General features: G+C 39.8%; 1 long non-coding RNA gene across 1 annotated transcript in view; it reads right to left on the bottom strand.

Annotated features, from left to right (window-relative positions):
* Positions 1-269: 269 nt before the first annotated feature.
* LOC112450757 overlaps positions 270-16989 on the bottom strand; it is an 83817-nt gene continuing 67097 nt past the window's right edge. Inside the window, exons 3-4 of the long non-coding RNA XR_003039438.2 lie at positions 5645-5695; positions 270-770 (exon numbers count right to left, since the gene is read on the bottom strand). This is a non-coding gene — a long non-coding RNA (uncharacterized LOC112450757). The remainder of the gene's footprint in view (positions 771-5644; positions 5696-16989) is intronic.

Raw genomic sequence — 16989 nt, 5'->3', positions numbered from 1 at the left:
TGAACAATACTCATGCTGTAAAAAATGTAGGGTTGTTGGCAGATCATTTTCCTGACGTCCATGTGCAATCTGTTTTTTCCATCAGGAGACTTCAGAAATACATACATACATGCTGTTTGATAGCATTTTCTTTAGCATGTGGAAAAATCAAGCTTTTTTTTAAAAAAAACAACTGTTACTTCTAGTTCACATTTGCACACCATATATAAACACACATATGCATGCAGTTCATGTTGTTTTTATTGTGGCAATGTCTACAGAAGCAGATATGTAACTCCCAAGCAGAGCGTTTGTAATAATGCTGTCCAGTCATTAATCACTGGCTCAAGAGAAAACAGAGAGTTCACTCATGGCAGAATCAGCCTGGCCCTGGGACGGAGATTAGAGGCCTAATGAAAGCAAAACAAAGCTGGACATGTGAAATTTATTGGCACATTTAGAAAAGCAGCCCCAGAAGGACACTGCCACCAATAATCATTTCAGAATCCCAGTCAAGTGCCGTTTCCTCGGCCAGACGCAATCTAGAGAGGGGATATTTGTGGAGTGGCTGAACAAACACAGATTTGCTGGTATCTCCATCTTTCCCAGCAGCTGGGAAGGCGGAGGGAAGGCAGGCCGCTGGTGTGTGCTGGCTGACACCCCTCCTCACTGACGTTGACTCCTGGGAACAACACTCTGTCCTCCTGACTCCTCCTGTGACCTGCCATGCTGTAATGTGTAGCAGGTCACTATCTCCCACCTCCAAGATCCTTCATTTCATATCTCTGCATCTGGGTTGATCAACAAAAGGACATGACTACTCTCAGCTTTGCTACTCTGTTTTGCAGTGATTTTTTTTTTTCAGTGTTGTGTTCAACTTGTGATTTTTGAATGGCATTCAGAAATATTGTTGGGAAAAAAATAGTATCATATTATTTTTCTAGGTGCTAAAGAGGCTTTAAAACACTAACATGAATATAAAATGTGAGATATCATCAATGTGATGTGAGTTCTCTTTTATTCCTGTCAATAATTGCAATGAAACATTGGAAATACAATTTTGTCAAATAAACCAATAAATACCATTTAATTATTCGTTTCATTTTTTGTTTGTTAATCAAAACAGCAAAGCATGAATCTAGATAAAACTAAAGATATGTGGTTCATTGCAACTTCCCTAATGCATACACATGTAGCAAACTGAAAGGAGGAGGAAATGGCACTTCAAATAACTATTGGTCTAAGACAAAGCCAATCTGGAGATAATGACACCAACATCAATAGCAGACATTCATGGATAAAGTCTTTTTTTTTTCTCCTTCAGTCAAACTGTTAACAGGTAGAGAGTTAACCATTATTATGCAAAGTTTTTAGTCTTGTCGATGTGAATGTTCATGAAAATGTGACAAAAAAAAATCAATGTGTTATTTGATAGAAAGCTGATTAAATAGGTTGAGAAAACAGGTGAGGTGAAATCAGGCCAGCTTGGCTCAAGGGATCAATGTGACGTTGTGTAATAATACATTTCTATAATATATTTGGATCTGACCTGACTCAGAGTACAACCAGCAAACTTTTAGACATTTGTCCACGTCTTGCTCTTTATCTTTGGCATTTCCTGTACAAATATAGTAACTACAGGTTACACATTGTAAATCTGGTTGTTAGTTCCAATTTGAAACTAAGATTAATTTTTTCTTTGTGTGTGTTTATACTGGAAGGTCAGTGGCTATGCTTTTTTGTTTAACTCTATTGTGCACCAGGGTACCCACAAATTAGAGATGATTCCTGCTTTTGCCCTTTGCCCTTAGTAATTTGGCCTTTTCTTACCCATTCTTCTTCCACTGTAATCCTACACCACCCCCCTGAGCCCAGTTTAAATTATTCACCTCTCTAAATAGGCCTCTGGGTGCATCAAGGTTCAGTGACCTCTAGCCAACAATTCCAGACTTAAGTGAGGGTAAACTGGAAATAGGTGTGACACAAAGCATGTTAATCACAATGCTATCATAATTTTACAATGCTATTTCTGAAAGTCTCACAGTGCATCAGATAAGATCTTAGATTATAGTTTAACAGAATTTGCCTCAAATGTAAACAACTGAACATGCATTTTAAACAAGTGACAAATTACAGTAACCTTGAATACATTTAATTTATATGAATGCTTCCCTAAAAAGGCAGACACAATAAAATGAAGGTGTTAATTATGAAACAAGCCATTTTGAAAAGATAACAATGACTGGAGCAACCTAACTGGATTTTAATTAGATATTTGTGACATAACTTATTTGTTATAAGCAGGCTAAAAAGTAAAACACTAAGTTTTGACTGACTGTGGTGGTCTTTAGCTGCATTTTTCTCTTGTTTGCACACCAGTAATCTAATGTTGCAGGGTAACAGGTTTTACCTCAGGCTGTAAAAGGAATTTGTCTTTTGTTGTTTCATGGCAGTTGGCAAGTGGTTTAAAGGCCATGTAACATCATGTTTTAGTGCCAGAAAGCCTACAAATCTTGATAGTAATAACATAAATAAATCACAATTGACTTTTTTCATTCTTTTAAAGCAGATAAGTAATTTTGAAATGTGCTTGTTTGAAATACTGAGAACCTTTGGGAGGGCAGACCTTCATTAAATGAATTCTGCCATCATATATGCAAGACTAGTATGTTCCAGTTTCACTCAAGCAAGAGCCACCATGGTATTGGCCTACATATTGTAGGTGTAGTTGATTTTTACAGAAATGGGATTGTTTTTAAGACAAAAAAAAAAAAAATCTAACAGACATGCCAAATCAACATGCAGCTGCTTACAGGATGAAGGGGTGAGAATATGTACTTTCCCCACAAATCTAGCTTAGTTCTCCTTCACGACTGATGAAGTCTATCCAAGCTGCTAGAGAAGACATGGGATGACGTCCTGCTTGAGCCCAAAGAGGATGAAGTGGAGATGCACCAAACACCCAGGTTACGATGATATTGTTGTTTTGCATTGCTGGAAAGTCACATACATGTATATGGCATATATAAGCATAAATATTTGTATGGTTTTTACATAGATGTAATACATAAAATTCTTCCAATAAATAATAAGTTTCATGTATGTTGTTTCATTTTTGGACATACATAATTTGCTTTCATGTGTACAAATTTTATATGCACTGAAATTCCCACTACGCATACATACCATTTCCATATGGGAATTTGTGCATTTTGCTGTTCTGCCAAACTAATTTAGCTGCTAACTGCCTGAAAACAATGTTGTCCCACTGTCTGACTGAGTCAAGACAGTTTTAGTGCAGTTCTATATCACCACTAAAAAGAAAAAAAGTAACTTGTGAAGGAAAGATTGTATTTAAAAAATTTGAAAGCAAAAACAAAACAAACAAACAAAGTATTCCTCTAAGATCATCGTTGGTTTTTATATACATGTTGGTGTGTGATTCCATGTGTTAATGTCTGCTGTATGCTAGAAGAAAGGCTTGAAAATTCAGCAGGGTGCCACTGCTGACACAGAGACACTTTGACCCACAGGCTCTAATCCCTTTTGAACCGGCCCTAGCACTAACATGGGGCCATATGTTTGGAAGAGCACAAGAGCTCTCCTGTGCTATTTTAAGTGGGCAAGAAAGAGGAAAACATTTTGCTAGCCTCTCCTACAACTCCCCCCACCCCCCTGCGCAATCCGATCAGTCATCCTGCGAGGACAAACGAGATATCTCAGAGGGATGAGGAAAAATACAAACAAACAAACAACAACGAAAAAAAAAAAACACAACTTGCACTCATGGCACAGTCTCTATGTGAAAGAAGACAGCAAAGTAAACTACATAAAGCAGACATATGTCATTCTGATTCCACTCAAATTGTGGATTACTGCTTTGATTAATCACACTTTAATCTGAGTGCTGATTTTATATGTCCCCCATCACTGAGAAATAAGCTTATTCCTCTCCAGCACAAGGCTAGATTATTTCTCTCCTCTGCCTGAGCTATTCTTCATCGCCCGAGGATTTCAGCTCAATTATCTTTGTGTCAGACGATTATCTGCAGCTTTAATTTAACCGTCATTACTCCCCTGTCATATTTCAATTAAACAAGCTTTCATAGCTTTAGCACGTACTGTACTTAAACCTGTTATTTCTTCAGTTAATATTATGCTAAGAGCCACCATGGAGGGTTACAGATGTCATAATTATGCCCTTACTGAACATATTTCACACTCCTCGGTGCTGGCAGTATGTCAGGACTTTGGTAAGCAGTGATATTAATTTAGTGGCAATATGCTCTTTATGTGATCTATAATAGAGCTCCACTCTGCTTGAGTCCCTGCTTAATTGTGTCACAAGGAACACGCAGGAGCAGACAGGGTTAAGGGGGTTCGAGCATCACTACATTACTCAGTATGCTCATTGTACATCACTGCCGCTGATGAGGCAAAATTAATTGTGACTTTGGTTCTCGGAAATAGGAGTATGCGAAACATATTTCTATGTTCAATACAACCTGCCACATGTATAGGATTCAGCATGTAGATAATTAACCAGGGATCTATACTGGATGCTGTCCAGAGTGGAGTTTTATTCTCAGAAGCATTTCTGGATTTTGAGCTTGTAGTGTTATTTTTTTCTATAATCATACGGTCATTTACTCCTGTTATGATGTGTAATACAAGGTAACATGATATGTAATAACTCATCAGGGAGGGCAAGAAAATGATCATTCTGATTATGTCTATCAGAGCACTGCCAACATACATCACCAGTTGTAGATGCATTTCATTTAGGCAATAGACCTGTGTACTATTAAAGTTTAAATGTACGTTTTCTAAAAGTGCTATATTCTCTGCAAATAAAACCTAAAAGAAACACAAAGGTTAAGGTCTAAAAGCTGTGTATCTGTGGACATATTTCTCATATGCTTTCCCCATTCCAGTAAGTGTATGTTTTAAAGAAACTGCAAGGACGTGGTCTTCACTCATAAACATTTATTATCTTTAAAAGATAAGATCTTGGAGCTTGAAAGATTGAATGTTTCAGATTTGTTCATGTCATTTTTTTTTTACATTATCTCTCCTTGAACTCTTTTCCCATCTTGCCTCTCTTCACAAGGCCTTTTTTATCTTAAAAAAAAAGAAAACAGCTACAAAGTTCCTTCATAGTATTATTTATGATAAACAATGTTATCGTTAGCACTTTGATGTGTAAAGTGCTTATCTCCACCACTTTTGTGGGTAAATTTCATTTTTTGCACCACTACTTGCATGACAAATAAAGACAGAACAAGAAAATAAATAACATACAAATACAAATAGTGTTGTTGACTTGTAGAACTGTTATTCAGAGATGGATTATGAGCAAAATCTGCTTTTTGTGCAGTTGATCTCCTCAAAGATTATCCTTGTATTTTCCTCTTGAGGATAAGAAGTGCTAATCTTTCAGTAACATCACTGCAAAAGAAAACTGTATGATGCACACTAGAAATAAGTAAAAAGAAGATGTTTAAATGTAAAAGTATTTGATTTCTTTGTTATTTTTACAATTATTTAACTTGAACGGATCAATCCAAACTGCTCAGAAAAGTTGAGCCATTTGGTCTGTAGCTGCAGTGAAGGAAAGCCAGCCGAGTGTGTCTCCACATCAAACCCAGCATGATAATGCACTTACCCTGCTGCCAGCTCAATGAATCCAGACACTGGCTGCTCGAGTTTCTTCCTGCTAAGAAGGGAAAATAGATTACCAATAGCTCAGGCAGGGAGGCAAACAAACATACAAATAAGCTGCACTCATTCAGAGGATGCCTTGCAATTAAAGCAAAATGCCTGCGATGCCCACAAGATAGGAAATGTGTGGGACACGAACCAAATGTGCAAAGCAGACCTGCCAACCGGCCTACATCGAGCGGAAGAGCTCCAGGGCAGGCAGGCAGACATGTAGGAAACAAACTTGAGATCTTGAATTAGTTAAATCAGAAACAAAGGATGTTATGAAGATCCTAATGAAATTATAATAAAAAAAAAACTCAAATAAATCCGCTGATTAAGTCTGAGTCATGTTGTCAGTATGAGACAAATAAATTAAAATAAAAGGGACTCCACATTACGCATGATGCTATTTGGCTGGTGTAAAACAACACCTGATTGACGCCCCCAAAAGACATTTCCCAGCTAAATACATGCTGTGTGGCATTCAGACCAAATCTGGGACGTATTTGAAGTTGAGGTTGACAATCTCAGCTATCTTGCAGTCATATCCTGGCGACTAATTTTTTCAGAATTGGCAGTAATGGGAGTAATATGCGTGAGAGGCCCACGGCCATTGGCTGCTCTGTACATTGTGTGCAGAGCAGCTCCCAACTGCCTGCGTACACACACAAAAGACATGCACAAAGACACATGCAGGTGTGTGGTTAAGAAAAGCAGAGCTACGCTGCTGATATTAACCAGAGCCAGGGTGGGGTTTTGGGAAAGGAAGCACAATTTGCTAATCTCATTATTCAGACATCTGAATACTGGAGTTCTGAAGTTAGTGTTTAAATCTTTACTTGTGCAAATGTTTTGTGTTTATCAGTTGTTGTGTTTGTGCGTGGATGGGAAGATGAAAATGTCTAGTCCCAAAGGAGGGAATGAAGAGGTGGACAGGGAGGGTGGAGGTGTTTTTTTGTGCAGGCAATCAAGGCTTATTGCCACTGACAGGGCTGCACCTTGATGGGCTCGGCGCTGCATTGTTTGTCACCTAACCAACCTCAATCAATCAATCATCTCCCTCAGCCCGTATCACCAATCAATCAGCTCGGCGCTAAACCTTCACAGGGCCCCTCGTTGCTTCACCGCCCGGCTCAGGTTACACCAGCCAATCAAGTGTTACAGCACCCAGTAAGACCCAAATCACCACACAGGGGAATAAACTCAATATTAAGAGATCGAGTGATGAATTTTCAAGGGCTCAGCCTGAAAACTAATTGTACAGAATGCTTGATATTCATGTAATTGTTTTCCCTTTTGTGACAAATGAATAGTGCAGAGCCAGGTGGACCAGCTCAGGTAATTATCCCCACTGATGTGGAGTGATGGTAACTGCATTCAACTAACAATGCTGGGCTAACGCAATGTTTTGTTTGCAGAGCGTCTTATATTACAGATCTGCATGTGCATTTTCAGTGCATATTTACTTGTTGACTCTGGACACGTACTTACTATCAGGTATAATTTGAACAATGTCTTGGGAGTCTCTCAGAAAATGGCTCTATTATGGCAATGTTCAGCCATAAGCCAAAGGTTATTAGTTAAAGACTGAAGAAAAATCCTTCCCACACCTTCCAAAACAAAGAGACTTGTATTTCTAAATGAGCTGCTATATATTGAATTTTTTTAAAAGGATTTAAAAGACTGCAACTCTTTTAGGTATTGTAACGATTACAATGTATGCTTTTAAAAAAAAATGTATGCAGACTGAAACATTTGATCTCTTCCAAATTTTAGAATTTAATTTTAAAATTTGTATATTACAATTTGCTGTATTTACTCATATCTTATTATTTGCAATTTTAACTGCTCATGTGTTTTTTGTCTCCCACAGATGGTATTGAATGACCACGTCCACCAGCTCTCCGTATTGATCTCCTGTGTGCTGTGTGTGAGGTGTGTTTCATCCGATGAGGATTGTCTCTCTCTCGGAGCCCAACTGGGGCTGATGTTTCTTTTTTCAGCACATTAGGTTGCAGCCTTTGGGGTGCTTTGACCAGTGGATCAATGGCTCTCGCGCTCTTGTCACCATTCATTTGGAGTGAGCGAGTGCTGGCTCCAGTCCTTGTCTGCCGCTGGCCGTCCTTTCACCTGGCCTCCCCTCTCTCCCCCATGAGCTCCCCTGACAGCTGGCTGCCACAACCAGCAGCAGACAGACGAGAAGTCCTTGGGCTTCACAGACACACACACTACAAACACACACACATTTATGTGGCTAGATGCTGAGGCCATGCACCAACACTCTCACTCACACCTTTTCCAGTGCTTCTCCACCCTCGTGTGTTCATCCGGCTTGGCTTCTCTTACTTTCTGCCTGGGATTTTTCCAGACTCTTCCTCTGGTCTCTGGACTCAGGAAGGAGCTGATCATCTAGTCGGAGGGAAACCAGCTGTGGACCAGAGTTGCTCTGACGTCACCTGACGCTCCTGATCAAACATGTAACCAATCCTGCTGCTGTCGTACCAAACTCTCAACACCAGAAACACAACCTTATGTTGTTCTTTGTCACAATATAAAAGTTTTTTATTGGATCAAATATGAAGTGCATTTGGAATACAAAAGTAAGTTTTCTAGTTGTGCTACGTGAAACCAAAACAGATGAAATAACTTTTTAGTGTGACATTAAAGCTGTTTACTATTCAGGAACAACAAGCACTTCTAAATATCCCCAGTAGTTATTGTGCCCTTGTGCTGCAGAACATATTGCACTGTATGTAAAAATGAACAAACATCGGCTGGGCGTCAGCCATCGACGAGGAGGCTTGTTTTATCGCCTGTACTTTATTACAGTTTGCCATCTGCACAGAGGAATGTTAATAGCTAGCTGCGACTATTTACACATATGAAAAAGTACATCCATCTGCCATGTTCCGCCAATCTCACATGAATCAGTCCCGCCTTCCCCAAAGAACAACTGCTGTTTATTCACAAGGTGACAAGCAGCACCAAAAGCCTAGCGACACCTGCACCTTACATCCTGCCGTCTGACATATGTGAACCTCACACACACACACAAATATGCACACAGAAACACCTCACCTCGCCTTGTCACACCCTCCCCATAATCTGCATCAACACATTTTTCAAGGTTGCAATATGTTTTCCCCTCCTGACATTTGTGTTTGCCACTTTGTTTCGAGAGGATTCATAATGCCAGGCATGCATGTCAATTGAGAAACAAGCCATCAATTCTAATCAGTCAAAAAGGGATTATGAGGTTAATTACTTCTATAGTCATTCAGGTTAATTCCTTGGTTGGGACTTGGCTTAATACCTGACCAGGAGACAAACAGCAGCTGGGTACACCAGGCCAGTTAAAGAAACTGCAGATTTAATGGAAATTACTACTGTATCCACATTCTTATGAAGCAAGCCCAAGAAGAGTTTAAGGAGAAGCTAAGATGCTTTTAACTGCAACAACAATCAAATAATATACGGTTATGCATTACCATTTTGCATCCTCTCCACTTTGCATCAAATTATAGCTTTCTTGTGGGTGCGTGTACGAGCACATTATATTGGAAGAATTATAACAAACCATATGAGCTAAATATCAGTGAGGAAACTGAAAAACAAATCTTGATTATGCACACAGAAACAACTCTGGCTGCAGTGCGTACGAGCCATAAGTGTGGGATAAATCACGCTCTGTGGAAATGTATGGCTCCACATCAGCCAACAAAAGCAATAATCCCACTAATCAGTAGTTTCTGCAGCAACGGCACACAGGATGACATTTTCACACAAGCTGTTAACTAGACAATAGAGAAGAATCTGCTGTTTGTTCCCCCCAAAATGTCTATAATACACAGTTACACTAATGTTAATAACAATAACTACAATAAAAATAGTTTTGTATGATACAGTTTTTTGTATCGTTGTATTTTTATATCTTACTTGATTTTCACAATATGAACAATATAAAATAAAGCTCCCCTGTTTTGCTCTGACAGATACCAGGCATGGGAAATCCATCAGGTACAGTACCGTGTACCACTGTATGCTGGAAGTGAGGGAACATTAAGCATTAATCCCCACCTGACACTAATACTTGATGTATGATTGACCCTGAAGCAGGACACTGCACATTACAATCTGGGCCATATGGTAAGACATTAGCCCTTCAACCCTTCAGCAGGATAATCTCTCCTTTCTGGCAATGCTTTTTCTTCACAGATTTCTTTGCACAATTGTTGCATGACAGTATTAGTGTATCGCGACAGATTTAGGATGAACTGCGTCACTGGATAGAGGAGGGGCTTTGACCAGAGGAAGAAAGGAAACATAATCTGTGTTCAAGGAAGCCAAGCTCACACACACAGACACACACACACACTATGCAGGTCGTACATGTATTCACTTTAACCCTTTTTTTTTCAAATGAATGTTAAATTCATTATTGAGAACTTTAAATATTTGATATAGTGAACAAACTTCATTTATTACATTTTCTAATTTTGGCAATCTTGATTAGTATTTCTCTTCATACATGTTTTGTAGCTGCTGTTCCTCTCAATTTTTAAAATTGGGAAGTTGAGCATGTGGAAAAATAAAGTGTTAAAGGCATAGTTTTGTCATTTTGAAGTGGGGTTTTGTAGAAATGGTATAATCAATTAGCATCTTACCTGTTGTAGATAACTCTTTGAACAACCCCAATTTTAAGAAAGAACATTTGATTTTGATCAGATTGATGAGCTAATAGCTAGTCTGAGCCAGGCCAGTACCAAAGTGAATTGCTTTCTTTCTTAAACCATTTCCAGGCTCAAAAGGTACATAGCTGTACATGCAAACACTAATTTAGAAACCTTTATATTGCTGTAAATCCTAATGTAAATCTACGGTTATTTGCATTTATAAAGTGCTGCAGCAGAACCCTGTTGGGGAATTCTGGGAGGAATATCATAGTGTTTCTGCTGGAATAAATGTGTAATGTAAAACTGACACCACTGAAAGTATTTGCATAATCTGCTAGAAAATTTAAAACTGTTCTAACTAGCCATTATTTTGTCAGTCTAGTCTGAGTTAAACTCTATTTCTCGAAACTGAGTTAATTAAAATGCTATTTGCAGTGAGTATGATTTTAATTGTTTATTTTTATTGTTATAACCAGGTCATAACCAAGACATGACCTGTTACTTTAAGGAAATGGCCAGTTAAGAAAGTGGAAAAATAAAGTATTTAATATGCAGATTGTTGGCTGTATTCTCCAAAAGCTTTCAGGCTTTACACTCTGCCATTTTCTGTACAACCCCACCACACAGTTCAATGGAGCCAGTTCAAAATCTTTGTCACATACAACCCCCCACCATACTGACCACATCATATATCTTGTCTAGCGTTCGCACACATTGTAAACACACTATACACACCATCACTATCAAGCCCCTTCTCTGAAACATCAGCCCTTCTCCAGTAGAGTGAGGGTGAAACCTCAGCCCTCTCCTTCCAACCTCAGCTAGTAATGAACAAATTCACTGCGCATTACTCTGAACTTGATCTCTAGCAAAATAGTGCTGGAACAAACAATTTGGTTTGTCAACACCTTTCTCTGGACTCCTCCATCAATGTCAGGGGTCCAAATTTAAACAGCAAAGTGCATTTGACTGCAGGACCCTGAGCTGATTAGACTTCCCAGCTCAGCGAATTGCTCCAGACAGGACAGCAGCTCTGATTGCTAACCCGGCTTGAAAATAGTCTCCACTGCCCGGTATTAGCATGAATATTTTGATATAGATCGATAAGCAATCTCCACTCCATAAGAAATGCCAGCAGCCTTCATTTGGCTGATCAAAGGCACATCAGCCAACGGGCGACAGCTAGCTATTGTTTTTCAGCCCTAGTTGTGTTGAGGGAGCGAATCCATGGGAGGGATCCACGAACACCGCTTCTCCACTCTGCCCACCTAATTGTGGAAACAATCACTGCTTCACAGGATCCCATCTTCCAGGGATGGACCACTCAAATGAGGGAGGCAGAGGGCCCGACCGCAGGGGGACAGACTTCATTACTGCTGTGGTCTCAAACCGCTTGGCCACCAGATGCTGCTGACCCGGAAGTAAAAGCAGGGTCAGCAATCTATTTATTTACCTTTTCAGCAGCTAAAATTGTATTGCACTGGTTTAGATACTAGACTGGAAAGGGGTTAGGGTCGATCACTGTTCTCATGGGCAGCAAGAGTCAAGAAAATTGTCAGGATTTTCTCAAATTTCAATTAAAGACAGGAAACCTGCTGTAAAATAAAGTTTTAATGATGCCACAACATGTCAAACATTTATGTCAGGCTTTCATCCTCTGCATCTTAAAAGCTGTACATAAACTTTAAAAAATAAAGTTCTAAATTCTGCATTTATTTAACAGCAGGGGCAGCAGGACTGATCACTCCCTTCACAGCACTAACTCCTTGGATTTGCCAGACCCCATAAAGGGGCGCAGGTGTGACCCAAGCATTTAGCAGTTAACTTGTGGGGAGTGAGACCACACGCCACTGACAGACGGGAGGCTCCCACACAAGATCGACAGGGGAGGCCAAAAAAAAGGAACCGGTGAAGGGAATTGTAAACTGCCGGTTTAATTCATTAGGAAGTGTCACTTTATTCCAGGGCAACCTGAGCAGGCCGATTAAAAAGTGGTAATCAGGATTAATTAGGGGAATATATATGTGAGGATTAGCAGGCCTATCCCGTGCAGCTCTCTCTTCGACCATGCATCTCTTTATTCGTCTATCATCTTGGTGAGAATTTCTGCTCTGCTGCCCTCTTTCTAGCACTCCTTCCCTAAATGGCTCCTCATTTTACCAACATCTCAGTCTGTTTGCCTCTTTCTCCCACATCACTTAAAACTTTTCATTCGACCTTGTTATGACTTCAATAAAGTCATCTTTGAAAGTTATTTTGCTTCATTTCAGCTTAAAATGTCCGGCTTTCAGATAAAAACACTCTTCTGTGTGTTGTAAAATAGAATAAGTTTATATTTATTGATAATAAAAATGCGACGTACCTTTCAGGAACCCTCAAAGTCTGCCAACATTGTTTGGTTTTTGGTGGTTTACTTAAAGAAGCAGAGCCTAAAATCTACAAAAGTGCACACTGTACTACATCTAATTATTGATACACATACATTTTAAGCATCATCAAGCAATAATTTTATTTATTCATTTGCAAGCGAACACATAATGTCTTTAAAGCTCCTGCCATTCACCTTGTTTCTGAGCAGATGCATAATGGGAGACTTTTTACACTAACAAGCACTTATTGTCAGCACAATTTTCAGTCAGGCCCTCTCTGGCCAGATTTATTGCTGAAATCTTCCAAACTGCTGGTTTATCACAGTGTTTATATTATTGCTTCAACATGTTTCAGTTAACATAACCTTGAATCACTGCAGTTCAAGTGCAAGGATGGGCTGTTTTGCTTGCGGTGCAGTCTCATCATTGATGTTAGCAGATGACGCATGCCCTGTTCCTTGGCACAAGCTCAGACCAAATCTTTCATCCTGCTTGACTCTCAAATGCAGCCACGGTGGCCCTGAGCATGTGGATAATAATAGAAATTCAACACCCACTTTTTATTTTGATTTGACAAGAAAATAATTTGGCTTGCAGCAGACTTATGGTATTTTTTGTGGAAAAAAAGACTGAACAGGAGATGAGATGTGACACAGTTTGACTTTCAGGTGACCTCACTGGAGAGCAGAATGGTACAATGCAGACACAGTCAAAACACTCATAAAAATGCCTCAAGTGTTGTCCTATAGAGCCTTTCACGTTTGAGTGCAGGACTGAAGAGTCGGAAGTCAGCAGACCACACAAGATGACCAAACAAAGTAACAACAAAGACAGTAAAAGCTAAGCGCATAACAAAAACTGTCTGTGTATATTTTGAACATTTGGTAACTAAATAAAAGTCACAAGTCTCCCTTTACATAGATGTTAATGTTAGCTGAACCAAGCCGAGCGGAGACACTCAGACAGGTACTAAACAAGTCAGGAAGCGTATATTGGATGCAATCAACAGGGATACATTATAAGCAGTTTGGATATTTCCTCCTCATCCAATACTTACAAACACAGTTTACTTCCCTGTGCAATTTAATGATTTTTGTGGATCTGAAAACAGGTTTGGGTGAAGCTGAGGACTTAAATAATAGCAGGAGGAGTATTGAACCTCTTCGAAAAAGATCAAATGCAGCTTTCATTAGTTTAGTACAGCGCCAGGTCTCATTGATGACTTGTCAGACAGTCTTCCCTTCAATACGCAGCGAGAGGCTCTAAAAATCATCCTTTTACTGAGCCCTCTCAGCTGTAAATTCAGCCCAGCTCAATACTTCTCTTCCCCCTTCTCTAAACCTCCATTATTTCTTACCATGGATTAACCCTGTGCTGCTGATCAAAAGGAAGCTTCTCTGAGTATCTGCTCAGACCCAGACCTGTCCGTCCATTAGCCAGTCATAATGAAATCTTCAGCTTATTATTATGGAAAAATCCATTGTTTGTCCACAGGTACCATATTTAGTGGGAGAGCATGATCTTCTAGAGGATTAAGGAAATGCTTCAGGGGGTTGTGCTGTGCTTCAGAGGCAGGGGGTGGAGGGGGTTGCTGATGGGGGTGGGAAAGGGGAGGGCTGAAATTGCCTCACAAAATCAGGGGTCCTATGCACCTTTTGTCGGGTGAGACTGTTTCCAATTAAGACAGCATGAGCCACACAATATCACATTGTCACGCAGTAAACAGAGCTCTGCTTCCCACAGGAATGGTATTGCGTCCTTCTTTAGGGACTAATGATTGTGTCACTGTCCCATTTACCTGCACTTCCTTCACTATTTGAACAATTCAATAAAGACATACCCCGAATGAGCATCAAAGCATCTGCATGAGATACAGATCATATTTAGGCACCACGTTCAAGAGCTGACCCCAGCATGTGACTACGATCCTCACTCATTCCTCATGCATTAGCCTGCCGCTTTGTTTGAAGTGTACTTACAGTAAATATGATACATACACCAGGGCTAAAAGCTTTACATAAAACTGTCTTCAAAGAGCATATTAAGCCATCTTTGTTTACAAGAGACGAGTCGGAGAAAGGAGACAGTTTGGCACAGTGGTCGTAAAACGCGGTGCTCCTCACCTCGCTGGCATGCACAAATACACACAGCAGCGTGCAGGCAACGCAGACACGGGGGTAAATCACTGGGGATGGGAGCGTTTAAGATGGAGTGTCACATTTCTATGTAATAAATAGCAGAGATTGATTTGACCTCCCAGCCAGGCGCTGCAGTTTACTCTTATGCACGAGTTAAGAAAAATGGAAGCCCTCGCTCTCTGGGGATCCTTTAGAGGGAAATCAGATAGCCTGTTGCGGGTTTGAGGTTGTGGCGATCCGGCCGTGTCAATATGGGCTAGATGTCAGGCAGTCCACCTCTCCACTGACTTTCACGGCAAGATCATAGAAACAGAGGAGAGAAGCAAAACCCCAAACATCGCCAGCTGTTATCCCAGCTCTGCTTCAGAATGGGTGAAAGAAGGTCAAAGGGTTTTTCTCACAGTTTCCCTTTGTGACAATAAACTCTATTTACAAACATTACATCATATCCTTCCAAAAAAAGCTTTTTTTTTCTTTGCTGCTTTTGAGGGCTTCATCATCCATATGTGACAGCCATTTGGCACAGTTAAAATCCAGGGAAATTACAGCAAGAGGTTGTGAATATTTTAGCAAATTTACAAAAGATTCATCCCCAGCAGAGATTCTCAGGAGATGCCTTCAGGGTGGGGAGAGAGACCAGATTCCAGCAGGTGTAGACCCTAATTTGAAGCACATCACCAGAGGGCAAATGGCTTCTGCAAAACAGCACATATCTGCAACCTTAAACAGGGGGGCGGTGTTGCTGAAGGTATTTACAGTGACAGAAGGGGAGGAAATTGCTTGAGACACAGGGCAAAAATGTCAGTGTATCTGGCACCCACGTGCAGGAAGCAGCTGCTGAAACACATTGTTTGCCAGCCTCAACATCACATATACAACATACAGCATCTTGAGTAATGTTACCCTGGTTTCAGCCACACACTTTTCATGTCCCAAGTTCCTGAACAGTGACTTTGATAACAGAGGGTTCGAAAGTGAAAAGGCCCACTTCAGTATGAGCACAGGCACACAGAAGCTGCTCCCAGACACCAACATGTGGAGCCCATAAACCCCCACATCCTATTCAGGGTAATTATATTGCAACAGCCACATGAGTTATCAGTGACGTAGCATGTGGTGACAACATCCTCCAAATATGTCAGCCACACCAAACAGGAGCTACCAAATCTGATGACCACAGTTTGCTTTTACAGAACTGGAAAGACTCCGAGGTGGAGTTTAGGAGGAAAAGAATAGGAACTAAAAAAGTTAAAGACATAAAGTGAATAAAAGACATCTGACATATACACACTTCTTTAGTAGTGTAAACTGTACCACACTTAGTTGACATTTTAACTGTCCTTTTTTTTATTTTTTAAGATGCTGTTCAAACTTACTTTCAAATGTACATTTTTAAATGTGCTTTACAGTTTACAAACAAATCACTGGCAAAATGAAAACCAAAATCAGTTTTTATCAAATCTATTTTATGCAAAATATCATTTTCTTCTTTTTTGCTGCCTTCACTTAGTTACTCAATGCACTTTTGGCAGTAAAACCAGGTTTAAGTCTTTTTCTTGGCAGCCATCCCGAGTCATTCAAACTTAACCAAACTGGATAGGGATTGTCTCCAGAGATGTTCTACTCACTGCATTGAAATCACTCCCGGTTCCTGCTGTAAGCTGTTGTCTGCCATCCCCAAACCTAACCGTTTTCTCCAGAGTTAGGAATAAAAGGTAAAACATTTGTTTTATCATATAAAGTGAGATGATAATGCTTTGTTCAGATACATTTTCAAAAAGAGAACCTTAGAGCTCATTATGAAGGCCTGAATTATGACGTGCCACATAAATAGGTATTAGTACTTGTCTATAATACTCCACTTACTTCCTTAAACTCATTTTTTCCCTGTTTTTTTATCTGTCCACACATTGTAACAAAAATGCTGAAATACCCATGCTGTGAGACTAGATGGCAAAAGAGTCTAAAGATTCTCTCAAAACCGGTTTCATTTTATTTTAGAGTTTTTAAAATATATTGTTTACTTTCTTCCTGGTTATTTATTAGCACACAAATAAAGTTTAATAGCAACAGGATCAGGATAAAGTGAGACGGATTCAGTTAAAACAGTTAGAAACAGCTTAATAT

Source organism: Kryptolebias marmoratus, linkage group LG15 (genome assembly GCF_001649575.2).
Source record: "Kryptolebias marmoratus isolate JLee-2015 linkage group LG15, ASM164957v2, whole genome shotgun sequence".
In the NCBI taxonomy this organism is placed as follows: domain Eukaryota; kingdom Metazoa; phylum Chordata; class Actinopteri; order Cyprinodontiformes; family Rivulidae; genus Kryptolebias; species Kryptolebias marmoratus.
Note: the sequence above shows the minus strand (reverse complement) of the source record. Positions and strands in the feature narration are given on the sequence as shown.